General features: G+C 33.3%; 1 pseudogene; it reads left to right on the forward strand.

Moving 5' to 3' along the window:
* Positions 1–9,368: 9,368 nt before the first annotated feature.
* On the forward strand, positions 9,369–10,347 carry LOC125847144 (mitogen-activated protein kinase kinase kinase 20-like; annotated as a pseudogene).
* The last annotated feature ends 439 nt before the right edge of the window (positions 10,348–10,786 follow it).

Consider the following 10,786-nt stretch of genomic DNA (forward strand, 5'->3'; position numbering starts at 1 on the left):
CCCGTTGAGGGAATCAAGTCAGACGTAGTTCTCCTATTACAAATAAGAAAATTTAGAAATGTTCTATAGTAAAATCGAACCATATGTGGGCTGCCTACGTATCCTACCAAAGGAATCAAGTCAGAACGTAGTTCGTGAATTACATGAAAAGTAGAAGTTACATTTAGAAAATCTATCTAAAGACGCCCTTTGTTGTAATATCTTGACTTCTCTTGAATGGAAAACTTCATGCTCGAATAGTGTCATATTGTCATGTTTCTTGGTCGATTGTTCAACTGTAGGTTACCTTCACATCCTTCAAAAATCTTGCTTGACTTCAAACTTTGTTCATTTGTTTCATTATGTCACAATCATAAAGTTGACAGATTTAATTTGAAAATTAATATGTTAAAAAAAATGAAAGTAATAGGCAAGAGGCAATTAACAAAATAGGAAATGCATTTATAGATTTTGCAATTAAGCTTTCAAAAAAAAATATGAGGCAAAACAACATAAAGTTTTAAGGCACGATTTAAGCCTCGATTTTTTTTAAAAATTGTGCTACTCCAAAAGTTTTACTACTTGTTCAATCTACCAAGACTCCCAGCGAACCAGAGACGAAGTACAAGTCCAATTCTTCAAAGTCTCCTCTGGTTCAACATACCAAATGGTCAGTGTCTCGCTGTTGTAGAGAGGCATGTAAGATGTTGCAGCAGTAACCTCTATCAACGTTTGTTCATGGGTTGTCATGATAAGAGCATCAAAGGCCGATAAAGTATCATTTTCTACCTTTCTAATGGGCACAATACTTCCGTTCAGCACCACATTTTCCTCTATAGTTGTCATGTTCACATCAACATTTCCATGTTTAGGCAGAGGGTTGTTGTTCACGTTGGGCTGAGGTCCAGTAAGTTGGATTGCTCCTTCTTTAATCAAAGCTTCAATCCTGTTTTTGAGACCATAGCAATCCTCAGTGTCATGTCCAACAACTCCAGAATGATAGGCACAACGCTTGGAACCGTCAAACCATTTTGGAATGGGATAAAAAATTTTCCCTTCAATCGTTTTATCATACCTGCTGTTTTCAACCTCTCGAACAACTGAGCCAATGGTTCGGCTATTTTTGTATAGTTGTGAGTGGTTTTGATTTCATGATTTGGACGAGCTCTAGGTGCGGTATATGGTCGATTTTGAAAAGGTGGAGCTTGGAGTGGTTGGTATGAATGTGGTTTATTATAAGTAGGAGTTCGAGGTTGATAGTAGTTTGTTTGGGTGTTGTAGACATGGTAAGGAGTTGATGGAGGATGGTAGAGAACCTATGAGGCTTCACCATATTGGTAAGGGTAAATGGGTTGATGTGATTGATTTAGGTAGGGAGGAACTTGACCTGGCATGCGTCATGCGTCATTGGTCAATTATGACAGCAGATACATCTTCTTTCTTCTTTTTGTTCCCATTGATAGAACCATATTGAATTGCTTTGCTTGCATCAAGCAAGGCTGTAAAGTCTTGGATTCTTCCTGATTTGATCCCTTCTTCCAAGATTTCTCCCATTCTAATGATTTCTGTGAACTTTTGTCCCATCATGGTTATCATTTTCTCATAGTAAAATCTATTATCTTGGGATTCAATAAAGGTAGCAATCATTTCACTTTCACTCATCGGTGGTTAGACTCTAGCTGCTTCTGACCTCCAACGTAGAGCATACTCGCGAAATGTCTCAGTAGACTTCTTCTTTAACTTAGTGAGGTAGAACCTATCTGGTATGATGTCGGTATTGAAGTTGAATCGATCCATAAAGTCTTGTGCAAAATCACTCCAACCGCGCCATTTATGGAGATCTTGTTGTGTGTACCAAGCAAGAGCTTTACCAGATAAACTTCTTATGAACAACTTCATTCTGACCCTCTGGTCTCTCCCCACTCCTACCAGTTTGTCACAATACGCCCTTAGATGTGTATGAGGATCACCAATTCCATTGAAAGTATCAAACTTTGGCAGTTTGTACCCTACAGGCAAATCAATGTCAGGTTGCACAGAGAGATCCTCATATTCTAGGCTTTTGTTTCCCCTAGTAGTTTGGAGGTTTCTCATTGCTTCCTTAAGATCACTAATCTCTCTAGCTAACACATCATCAGCCTTTGCCTTGACATCTTTCTCCATTTCCTCGTATTGATCTACCTCGGGTTGAAACTTGACCGATATTGGGTTGGTAAAGGCTTGAGTTTCCACCGCATATACTGGAGGAACATGTTGCACATAAGGAGTGGCAATATGTGCCCCTTGTTTATGCTGAGCTGTATAAGTTTTGACAATTGGTGTATTTTGAACAGGATGTGATGGATTCGATGGGTTTACGGGAGTAGTTGTAGGTTGTGATATGTGTTAATGGGTTGAGAAATGTAAGGAGTATGAGTTGGAGGTTGATTTTGTTGGTTGACAGGTGGATTAGGAGGAGTAGCATAGGTAGTGTAGGCAGGTGGTTGACTTTGTGGAGGAGTGTAGATGGGTAGCAAATTTGATGGATTTGCGGGGGTAGTTGAAGGAAGGTTATTTTTGGTAGGCGGAGGTTATTGTGGAGGAAAGTGTTCAGGTACTGGTGAATCAAGTGATGGAAAACAAGGTGGGTTTGGTGTAGTACTCCTAGGTTCAGGATGTGGGCTTTGGAGTGTGATGGATAAGTTGGTCAAGTCTCTAACCCGAGTTAGTTCACTACGTAAATCCTCAATCTCTTTAGTCAAACGGGCGATGTGTTCATCATGTTGAATAGTAGTTCTATCTTCGGAAGTCTCGGGAGAGTCATTAGGAACCATGATATGTCCTGGACCAATTGGATCAGATGCAGTTGGATTAGTCATAGTAATTTTTCTTCCTTGAATAGCCCAACTACGTCGAGGTAATGTCGATGACTTGGACCTTGTGAAGTAAGGATGGTCGGCCAGCTCGATTGTCAACACAAATCAACTTTTGTAGGGAAAAAATAAAAATAATAATAAGATAGAAATAATGTTAGTTTTAATTGAAAAAGTAAAGTCATGTTCACATAATTCAAATAAATCACGTAGCATGCAAGTCATCAAATAGAGTCAAACAAGTTGTAAGAATAACATGTAAACAAGTCATCAAGTAAAATCAAATATATCGCAAAGATAACATGTAAATGTGTCCTAATATGCTTGTGACCTCTTTGTGCCGGAGGTAGGCCTAACGTAAATTCGAGGAATATATTTGCCATAATATGTCATTCCATAGCTCTTGATTAATTAAACAAATTTTATTTCTCTAAAAAAAAGTACAAGAGTAGTGAAATATTTGTCATATGTTGAATGAATACAACGTAAAGTACTTCCTAAAATAAAGTAAAAGAAATTTTGTTATGTCCGTGCTTCTTGGTTCCTTTTGGTGATATCACCACTTATTGTATTTAATCGTCAAATCTTCGTATCTGTCACAGAAAGGTTAGTCATACCATCCCTAAAGTTTAATTAATTAGAGAAAATGGTCCATATTTAGGCATAAATATTTCTCAAATATACACATAAATAATGATAGGTCGTCACTTGGGGTCGGAAACCTACTTGGACATTTAAGGTAAAGTCGACTAATGGACTTAATACACCAAGGGTATAAAGTCTCCTAGGTCATGAAATGATGTATGCTCCTTGTAAAGTGTGTTGGTTTAGCTCTTCTCTAGGTAAACTAGGAGTGGGTTTTACTAGACACAAGGTTCCCGAGTGGACTACTCGAGTGAGAAGGCTACGCGGTCACACGGAAAAAGATCCGGACACCCCGCGCATATGCCAACTCTCCTAAATTTTGGAATTTTGAAAGAAATTTGCGAGTGCGCAAAACACACCTCGCGTGTATGTGTGATAGTGTGAATTTCCAAGAAGTGGAGAAATATGAACGGAATGACAGTTAAGAAAAGCAGTAACACATAAACATTTATAACAAACAAACAATTTATAGGATGTAAACATAATTTATAGGTAATGAATAATTTATATCATGTGAAAATAATTCAAAGCAAACAAACAATTAGTTGCATGTAAAAACAATTTACAACAAATAATGTAATTAAAGTAAGCACATAATAGCCTAATTAAACTAAATCCGTTGTGTTAGAACCTATTAAGTCCCCAGTGAAGTCGCCAAGCTGTTATACCCCATTTTAACCGGATCAAAATAGTGTACAACCTTTTGGTGATTTCCAAATTAATAATTAACTTAAGAAGTCGCCACCTAATTAAATACAGTGAATTAGGGCACCTAAATTGATTAAAGTCTATTCTCTAAAGTTAACTTCATTTTAAGGTCTACTAAACATGAGATTCTAGGTACGGGTTCAATTAATCTAAAGGGAAGGAGTGAGGCATCCTTTAAGATCCATTAAAAATGGTTAACCGGCCGAACTTAAATTACTTAATTAGGCTAAGGTGTAAAGATGTAAAAAATGTTGAAAGGCTAAATGTCAAATATCTTTTAAAGTCATTTTTTGGGAAACACTATGTGGAAATTTGTCTTTTTGAAAACGTACAAAGTGAAAATAGTATTTTAGACATTTAAACTTGTTTGTTGGAAAATAAGTAATGCCTCCAAAGTCTATGACTTAAAAAATGGAATACGAAATCTTATTTGTACTTACAGAGATTTGTATATTTTAAAAATGTTTTTTTAAAAGAATTCAATTTGAAAACAAAAGTTGATTCCTTTTGGAAATCTTTTGAAAATGGAAAGCTATTATTACATAGAATAAAATAATTTATTAATAACCAAATTATGAATAACTAAGTGATTATGTCTAACATGCTCATTTCTTCTACGTTAGTCATTCATGAAAAAAAACAAAATTAAAACATATCCAAATCACACAAGTTAAACATGTAAAGGAAAACACATAGAAATAAATAATGCTAAAATATAAGCTATAGAAGATAGTCCCAAGTAAATTTGCTTGGTTTGCTACTTAGATAGTTTGAGATATCATAGACTCCATGTGCGGGTATGATAGTGTTGAGTCGTGAGACTCGAATTTTGCTAGAGTCCCGAATGAAAACTCTATTTTTGCTCCGGAAAAGTTCAAGCAAATAAAACAAGAGTAAAGAGATTAGTGAAACAATTCGACTTTAAGTCATATTAAATAAATTAGATATAAGATCAAGTAGAACTGTACTATCATATATACTATTTGGAACAAGAAATATACAACACCTAAACAAAACATTCATTTAGCACTGATGATTTTTTCTTAAACTAACTAACAATAGTTAAATCATAATAAACAATTTTCAGCACAAGTTAAATCTCAAACGCAACAAATTTATATTTTTAACGAAATATCATTTCTATTAAGCATGAACAATGGAATATAATGCATGAGTCTTGGCGAATTTTATGACGTTCCCTTAAAAATGACCACTTATGCACAAGCTTATGTTAACAAAATATGCACCAAAGGTCTAAAATAGTATGCTCACAAACATGAAACAGAGCCACAATGGAATCAAGTAGACGTGATCTCTGACTAAGAAAAATAATGATAATTCTTTTAAACAAGATTCTGCTTAGAAAAAAAAAACTACAAATTCCTTATTAGTGTAAAGTCACCAAAAAACAACAACAACTATATTCATGTAAATATGTAATCCTACAACCAACAACACTGTTATTATGGCTTAAAAAAAAGTGAGCAAAGATCATTTTTTGATATATATTACTTTCTCCAAATAAGCATCACGACATCACATTTCAATACGGTAATGAAGAAACAGAGAGAACGGAAAGGTGAACATCACCTGTTGGGGGGCAGTGAACCTAGGTCGTCGGCTTTGAATCTACTCTCTCGTTATGAACAGATTCGGACTTCAAACTAAATGAGTTTTGAAGAAAAGTAAACAGAAAATGTAAGAGTTCCAACAAGGATGATGGTAGCTAAATGTTATGTATAAGTTCGACTGGTATGGTGATGTTCTTGTGAGTATCCCCTTTCATTGAAGATATGAGGTAGTATTCGTAGGAGATCAAACTGGGATTTTGGGCGGGACTTTGAGTTGAAAAAAATGTCTTTTCGAAATTTGAACGTTGGTCAAGATAATTCAGACTCGAACGTTGGAATTCTGGATGTGCTTGGCAGTATTCACGTGATTGAGATAAGTAAATGAAAAATGAAGACAAAAATCAAATACGAGAATGGAATGAACAACTTCTGTACAAAGACTGATAAGCTTTTGTTTTGATGAAAATAGAAGGAGACGTGGGAATGAGCTGTTGTTTGAGACTTTCAAATTAGGGTTTAGGGTGTGAAGGGTATTTTTGGATTATTGATAAATTATATGGGCTGGCTGATTATTTTGGTTAATGGATAGATGGGCTGCTCGTTTGTATAGCCAAATAGGTTGAATTGTTGAAATAGTGTGGGCCTTTTCCTTCTTCAAATTAATTCTTTTGAGCTTCTAACTAGTATAAATATATTATGTAAAAAATCTAGTAAGAACAAAACTTGAAAGAAAGTAATGACATTCTATTTTAAAGAAGACGATGATAAAGTAATAATCGTAAAGTTAATAAAAAAAAATTAATTTTGAAATAATGAAAATGATAATAGAAAGATGATAATCATAAAAAATAGTTAAATTTAAAGTAATATAGATAATTACAATAACAATAGTGATAAATAGAAAATAATAGTAATTATAATGTATTCGATTTATTAGCAATTTAGAAGCTCAACGAAATAAATTAGAACAAAGGAGGTACAAAATTTGGTGTCAACAACCATTTTTCAGTGTACCTAAGTTTGCATCAGTAAAAGATGCAGCACATTCGGCGGAAGGAATGTAAGTACATATGAAATTGTATTGTATGTAAAATTGTGGAATGAAACATAACATACATATCAAGATCAGTATAAGCAGCTAGCATAATAATAATTGTGACATATGAAGGTTAAGAGATGAGGTCGTTCAGACTGCCTTAGGGATACCTCTTTTATCATATTTTAGTTTATTATGAGAGGTTAATAGTGTAACCGATATAAACCATCATGTGAGCGCATGGAATTTGATCTCAACCCGATCAACTAAGACATCTCATACCTTACCGAGTATGAGACATACGTGCACATGTCATATTAATTCATAACTAGTCATTACCATGAGCATAAAAGGAGTCACATAAACAATCCTTAACCAATGTCGACAAACGTAGTCAGTAGGAAAGGTTTGAACTTGACTTTGTGNGGAATTTGATCTCAACCCGATCAACTAAGACATCTCATACCTTACCGAGTATGAAACATACGTGCACATGTCATATTAATTCATAACTAGTCATTACCATGAGCATAAAAGGAGTCACATGAACCAACGATACAATCCTTAACCTATGTCGACAAACGTAGTCAGTAGGAAAGGTTTGAACTTGACTTTGTGATAGAGATCCCTTATGACTCTAAACCACATCTGATATACTTCTCACACATAGGAATGAACCTTAACACATGTATAAGTAGGATATAACCCGACTCAAGTTAATAAACTCATGACGAATGATTCAGATCTTTAGCATAGAATTTACAATGTGTTACAACTACACTAGTGCTGACAATTTTAGTTCATATTTATAAAATCAATCCATTTTATTCATATTTTGATGAGTTAGATCACTTGTATTTCGGTTGGATATGTATGAATTTTAAATCTATTGTTAACCTATAAGAGTATCAACACATATGGGTAAAATACAAGTATCCATATTTGACCATGGTAAGCTAATTCAAACTTGATATATTTCTATAAGAATGAATCAAAAATACATATTTTAATTAATTGAAGGTTAAATATATTGAGTCATTTTCTCGAAATTTGTATTATCATATCCGTTCCTAATAAAATCATGTCTGTCTCTTCTTATGCTTTCAGATTAGTTTTATTTACTGTTTTTTCGCCTTTTTTTTCTTTTTCTTTTTCCATTATTTTTCTTTCAATTTTTTAATGCAAAAATAAAGAAATATAAATCGATCGGAAGTAGTCATTTAAAAAAGAAATGCAACGAGGTTTATTGTACACCACCTTATCCTGCAATTTTTAATTATTTTTTTGTAAAATCGGACCACAAGAATCTATTGTATGCTACCTTACCCTGCATTTCTACAAGAAACTATTTTCTTAGCTCGAACTTCTAACCCCCTAGACAAGCTAAGTCTGAAATTGAATCTTATAAATGGTGATGAATATATCTTTAGTAAGTTTATATGATATCGTTTTATTTATTTATAGAGTTTCATGAAAATAATGTTATTTTTCTTTTAATTCTGTTTTAACATATTTATTTGATGATTTAAGTGCGGAAATGTAATTATACATTTATAATATCATAATTAATAAATACACTTTAAAATATACTTTAAAGACATGAAGAAAGAAATAGATAAGAAGAAGTAAAATAAAAAAGAAAGAAATGAAGAAACTAAGAACTTAATAAAATTTTCCATGAATGAAAAAGGAGTAAAAATGAGTTAAATCATTTTATTCCATATATTTGACCAAATTCATTTTTACTGAATTAACATTCAATTCATTGTAAATTTATTATATTTATCCAATAAATAAAATTTCAAAAGATAAGTTCATTTTAGAATTGTAAAATGAGAATTGTCTTGGGCTTTGAAATTAAATAGTGATAGTTCTTCTCTTGATTCATTAATCAAGTGAAGGACTTTGAATTCAAGTTAGTCCTTTTAATATATCACAACTTATATAAGTGATTGTTATTTTATGGTAAATATCTTATGAATTTTATATAACTTTAAATTTTCATATAATAAAAGAAGTAAATATGAAAAAAATTTGATAAAATTTCTTCTACTAGCACTGTGAAAGGGAAAAACAGAAAAATTAGGAAACAAAACTGCTACATAAAATTAGTACATTTTATTTATATTTTAATGAGTTAGATCAAAATATGAATATCAAATCTACTGTTAACTTATAACAATATGGACAATAAATATAGTTTTTAAATACTCCATTTTAAAGACATAAAAAAAAAATAGATAAGAAGAACTAAAATAGGAAAATAGAAAAATGAAAAATGGAAAAACTAAATAAAAGTCCATGAAAGAACAAAGAAGGGTCAACATGGGTCAAAGAATTGGTTGAAACGAGTTTATCCAAATTTAATTTTACTGACTAAAATTCGACCTATTTTAATTATGATCTCATCTGATCATTTATCATGACTCCTATACATACACTAAGAAAAGAGCTCACATTCAAGAAAAAAAAAGAGAACACTGTGAAATAATAGTAATGGAGGAAAAACAAGCGAAATTTAAGTGGCAGAGAGGTAGAACATTGGGGAAAAAAAGAGAACACCGTGAAATAATAGTAATGGAGGAAAAACAAGCGAAATTTAAGTGGCAGAGCGGTAGAACATTGGGGAAAGGGAGCTATGGTTTTGTATCATTGGCTTCTACTGATACCCCTTCTCCTATGATACCATCTCTCATTGCCGTTAAATCTTGTATGTTGAACCGCTCTCAGTCTCTTCGAAATGAAAGAGAATTCTTTAGAATGTTTGAGGATTGTCCTCAAATTATTTGATGCTTTGGATTTAATGTCAGCTACGAGGATGACTTATATCTTTACAATTTGCTGCTTGAATTTGCCTCAGCTGGAAGCCTAGTTGATCTGATGAACGAGGATTGCCTGAGTTTCAAGTCCAAAAGTACATCAAAAATGTTGTTTTAGGGCTCAGTTTGATTCACAAAAAAGGGATTATTCATTGCGACATAAAACCATCCCAAAACATTTTTCTTACTACTAATGGTGATGATGGTATGGCCGAGGTGGCAAAGATAGCTGATTTCGGACTTTCCATAACTTTGGAGCAGAACTGGAAAGAGAACGTGGGGCACAGAGGAACTAAAAGGTACATGGCACCTGAAGCTCTAATTAAGAAGGAATACTGCCCAGGAGTTGATATTTGGTCACTTGGAAGCACTGTTTATGAGATGATCACTGGGAAACCCCTATGGGAATCATTCGATTCAGATCAGATGTTGGACTGAATTAAGTAGGAACCAAATATTGAGAATACCAAACTGTCTACAGAGGCAAAAGATTTCCTGAATAATTGTCTGGTCAGGAATCCAAATACGCGTTGGAGTGTAGACATGCTCTTGAATCACTCGTTTCTGAAATGAGTTAACGATGTCCAACCTCCAGATACGAAGAAGAGGCAATGTGATGGCATGTCCTTGTTACGCAAGAAACACACAAAAGAACATTTAGGACACAGCCACACATTCGTGATTTGGTTATACAACTTGATTCAGATTCTAAAGACCGAAACTCGTGCCTAAATTAAAGCTGCTAGCTAGTTTCTGATTGACTATAGAAAGTTGGTTTGTAATGTATTTAAAGTAAGAAGTAGATGTGATCCTGTGACTAAAATGATCTCAGGTGTAACCCCTTTATTTTTAATTATCCTCAGCCTGTGAGCTGTGACTATAAATTATGTTCGTCGTCTCCATAATTATCCTTCTTGTGTTGTGTTGCATAAATCAGAATGAAGGAAAATGTTTTCCTAGAAAATGTTTTCCTGGAAAACAAGTTGATTTTTGACTTATTTTCTCATGTTTGGTTGGTGAGTAGAAAATATTTTCCGAAAAAGATTTTTAGTGTTTGACTTATGAATGAAAAATACTTTTGAGAAATATCTTTTATTTTAACTAGAGTAGAAAATAATTTTTGAAATTGAAAATATTTTTTAAAAACAAACTTAAATTTTTTTGGGGGGTGGGGGC

This window comes from Solanum stenotomum, chromosome 12 (assembly GCF_019186545.1).
Source record: "Solanum stenotomum isolate F172 chromosome 12, ASM1918654v1, whole genome shotgun sequence".
Lineage (NCBI taxonomy): Eukaryota > Viridiplantae > Streptophyta > Magnoliopsida > Solanales > Solanaceae > Solanum > Solanum stenotomum.